The sequence below is a fragment of the Crocuta crocuta genome, unplaced genomic scaffold, assembly GCF_008692635.1.
Source record: "Crocuta crocuta isolate KB4526 unplaced genomic scaffold, BGI_CrCroc_1.0 scaffold696, whole genome shotgun sequence".
Classification (NCBI taxonomy): domain Eukaryota; kingdom Metazoa; phylum Chordata; class Mammalia; order Carnivora; family Hyaenidae; genus Crocuta; species Crocuta crocuta.
In genome coordinates, this window is record NW_027529467.1 from 457,468 (window position 1) to 462,074 (window position 4,607).

General features: G+C 42.2%; 1 protein-coding gene across 1 annotated transcript in view; it reads left to right on the forward strand.

Annotated features, from left to right (window-relative positions):
• The window catches only part of CFAP47 (cilia and flagella associated protein 47), a 492,482-nt gene that overhangs the window by 170,110 nt on the left and 317,765 nt on the right, over positions 1-4,607 (forward strand).

Genomic DNA, 4,607 nt, shown 5'->3' on the forward strand with positions numbered 1-4,607 from the left:
CGTCTACAGTGGTAAGTTTTTTAGTACTAAAATAATCAGCAAGTGAAAGTTTCTATAAATGCTTGATAGAAAATATAGGAAAAATACTTGTCATTATAATGTCTGTATTCCTCTGCAGAGATTAAATGGTGAGTGGTCAAGAAATGGAAAAGCAATGTTTGTTAAAAATCTGAGGAAAGTGTTGGTCGATTTATATTATTTTATTTGCCTATACTGGCAGTATCCGTAACCACTGACACATCTGTAAGCAGTGTTACTGTTCCATCTAACCTTGTTCCTGTACCACTAAAATTGCAATTTGTTACTTGCAATTATTTATGCAATAGGGCTCATATGTTTTGAAATATATTACTTTGTTTTTAAATTGCTGCTTATATGTGTATGGAATCTACTCCATATTGGCCAGAGATATTCACCTACCTTAGCAGGAGTGGGGATGGAGGGTAACAAGAGGAATCTCATACGAGGAATGCAAAGGAAATATTTGGTGTTCAGGGTTGTTTTTTGTTTTGTTTTGTTTTCCAAATTATAATTTTTGAGTGCCCGGCAATATTATGGTCTTGAACGTTAGACATAGTATAGACAGACAGGAGGGGATGGCTGAGTAGGAGGACCCTGGGCTCTCCTGGTCCCACCAGCACAACTAGATAACTATCAAATCATCCTCAGTACCCCAGAAATCGACCTGAAGACTGACAGAACTCCACAACTAAAGGGAGAGAGGAGGCCACATTGAAGAAGGTGGCAAGAGTGGAGAGATGGTTTAGGGGAGAATCAGATCCTGGCTGCTGCAGAGGGGAGGGGGCCGTGGTCACTGAGAAGGGTGGGAGCCAGCAGAGCACACAGGGAAACATACAAGGAGAATGTTTTCCCTTAACCGTTGGTTGGAAAATGAGAGGAGCTGAATTTCGGAGCAAAATTTCATGAGTTCTTGCCACCAACAGACTTAAACCCTGCAGTTTCTTTCTTTCTTTCTTTCTTTTCTTTCTTTCTTAGAGAACATGAGCAGGGGAGGGGCAGAGAGAGGGAGGGAGATACAGAATCCAAAGCAGGCTCCAGACTCTGAGCTGTCAGCACAGAGCCTGACGCAGGACTCAAACCCACCAACAGTGAGATCATGGCCTGAGCCAAAGTCAGACACCCAACCGACTGAGCCTCCCAAGTGCCCCTGAAACCCTGGAGTTTTAAAGGTCAGCAGGCTTGGCTGTGATAGAGCCTGGAGGGCACTGTGCTGTGTTAGGAGGGAATGCAGGCACACAGTCCCAGGGCATACAGTGTGGACACAGCTGAAGAGTGACCAGGGCACACAGTGGGGAGATCATTTGCTCCACCTCCTCCAGAACTGAAGCCCGGCAAAACTCTGGTCAGGAGATGTGGTATGGGCTGGGGTTTGTGCTGGTCTTCTGGGGGACGGGTTTCCCAGGCTGGGACTGAGGCCAGCTTGACTGAGAAGGGCAGTTCCACTGGAAGGAAGGGGAGGTGGGGCTTAGTGTAAGCAAGTTAGGCAGCCAGTGTCCTTGCTGTGCTGCTTCCCCCACTGGCCCTGTGTTTATGCGGGGGGCAGGGAGGGAAACAGCAATGGCCCGGTCCTTTGTTCCTACAGAGGTGTCTCTGTGAATGCTGCCTGTCAGGGGCATGCTCTAAGAAGAGCAAAGAAGTCACCGAAGGAGACTGATTTAAGACCCAGACATCCTGGGGTGCCTGGGTGGCTCACGTGGTTAAGACTCCGACTCTGGCCCAGGTCATGACCTCACGTTCTTGGGTTCAAGCCCCACGTCCGGCTCTGTGCTGATGGCTCCTGGAGCCTGCTTCAGATTCTGTATCTTCCTGTCTCTCTGCCCCTCCTCCTCTAATGCTCTGTCTCTCTCTGTCTCAAAAATAAATAAAACATTCAAAAAATTAAAAAAAGAAATAAGACTCAGGCATCAGGCTGAGTAAATGAGAGGGACTCCACTGAAGAGGCAGAAGGGGAGGAGAAGGCTGGCTCTGAAGTCACAGTATGAATGGCAAATATATGAGGCCTTGGATGTGGCTAAGTCAGTTATGAGGGACCTCTTGGTCCTCAGCGGGGCTAAAAGGAGAGACATGAGATTCTGATCTCAGGCCTCAATGGCAAATGACCACATGGCAGCTAAACCCCAGGCAGAGATAGGGTACATTGCCAAAGAGACTGAGGATCCAGAAAAGTAATCACAAACCTGCTTGTCCAGATACAAGAGTCCCTCTCGCCTACTTCACATAAGCCCAAATAGAGAACTGATCCATGTTCTGAGAGGCCTTACACAATTTGGAGATCCTCCCTTAACAAAATATCAAAGTAAAAATACAGAATTGAGATACACAGATATATATATGGCTTTAGAATAGACTTATGAAAGTGAGGAAACCTCATATTGAAGCTTTATTTATTAGATAATATGTCTGCCTCTTCCCAGAGGCCATCTTGTGCGGGGATGGGGAGGTTTGAAATTTATTGCTTATCCCAAAACACAGGATTACTTGTAAAGAGACTGTTAAGTTTAGAACACATTAAGATATGTGAATATTCAAGTCTGTGTTTTCTTCCTATTCCTCTGCACCCCATCTGGTTGAACAAATGAGAAAGATTATATCACTTAAGGAAAACAGCATAGCTGTGTATAACTTTGTAAATTATCCTCAGTACCACTGACTTATTTATGAGTCAGCCTTCCCCTCCACCCCAATTTATGTGCATGTTGAGGGCAGGAAGCAAATCTCATTCATCTGGCGTCTCTGACACCCAGCATCCTTGAGAACACAGAATGGAGCAAATGTTCATTAAATATTTATTTATTAACATTGTCTTTCACAGAGCTTTGCTTTTTGAGCTTGTGTGGTAAAAGGAATAAAACTTTGAAGTTGAGTCTCAAGGTAGTCATAGAAGAATGGAGAAAGTTGTATGTGGTATGAAAAATTAGGGATAAGAGAAGGAAATGTAAAGCATTTCCATTCCGGGAGAGAAGGTGTAGCTGGTGAGTGAGGATCAAGTTGGAAAAAGGTGGAGTATGTACTATGAAAGTTATACATGGAACTTTATTAATGATACTAATCTATAAATTCTTTAAAATAACTAATTATTAAAGCATTTATTCCCTCATACCCGTATTAGTTTGCTCTGGCTACCATAACAGACTGGAAGGTTTATAAAACAGAAATCTATTTCCTTACAGTTCCAGAGGCTGGAAGTTCAAGATCAAGGTGTGGGTAGATTGGGTGTCTTCTGAGGCCTCTTTGCTTGCCTTGGAGACAGGCACCTCCTCACATGGTTTTGCCTCTGTGTACCTACACCCCTGGTGTCTCTCTGTGTGTCCAAATTTCATCTTCATATAGGGACACCAGTCAGATTGGATTGGGGTCCACCTTATGGCCTCATTTTATCTTAATCATCTCTTTAAAGACCTTCGTTCCAAGTATAGTCTGATTTTGCAGTAATGAGTGTTAGAGTTTCAACATAGGACTTTTGAGGGGACACGGTTCAGTCCGTAACAGTGCTATATGTCTTGTAAAAACTATTTTGAAACCAGGTGTTATCATTTGTAATAAATTTCTCCTCACCATATTTGAAATAATATGCTTAATGTTTCTTCTCATTTGTGCCTGTTATGGAATGAATTGGGTCTTCCTCCAATTCATATGTTAGAGCCCTAACCCCCCAGTGCAGCTGCATTTGGAAACAGGACCTTTAAGAATGTACTTACGGTTGGGGCACCTGGGTGGTTCAGTAGGTTGAGTGTCCAGCTCTTGAGTTCAGCCCAGGTCATGATCTCATGGTTCATGAGTTTGAGCCCCACATCAGGCTCTGTGCTGACAGTGTTCTTGCTTTCTGCCCCTCCCCCACATGCAAGGGCTCTCTCTCTCTCTCTCTCTCTCTCAAAAATAAAATAAACATTAAAAAAAAACCCAATGTAATTATGTTTAATGGTATCATAAAGGTGGGACCCTAAGCTGTCTGCAAGCCAGGAAGAGAAGGCTTATAAGCAACCAAATTTTCTAACATCTTTTTTTGGGGGTTCTTGTCTCCAGAAATGTGAGAAAAAAATTTTTACTGTTTAAACTACCCAGCCTGTGGTATTCTGTTATGACAGACTGAGCAGACTAACATAGTGCCTAGTATCCTTTGATATAATTTCATTTATTCATAACTGATAATCATTTATGATGTAATTAACTTTAACTGAAAAAAATCAACTTTTTTGATTATTTCTGTATTATCAAAATAAAACAAGCAGAACAAAACCACTATGTACCTAGCGTTGAAACTGCAGTGTGAGATATCATATAATCTAAAACTATTGTAACTGTTACTTTCTAATACCATTGATTTTTAGATAAAATTTTCATTGACCAAAAAAAATCCACTGAGAAAAACAACTCCCTNGCACTGATGTTGGGTACAAGAGCATGGCTTTCAAATTAGGTAGAGGGAGGCTCTAATTCTAGCTCTTTTGTACTTTCTGTACAAGTTAACCTGTTTAGGCTTCAATTTCCGTACGCGTAAAGTTGAAGATGATAATTCCCAAACTTAATTGGTTTACAAAAGAATTTAAAATATTAAATATTTGTTACATGACACACAGTAGATGATG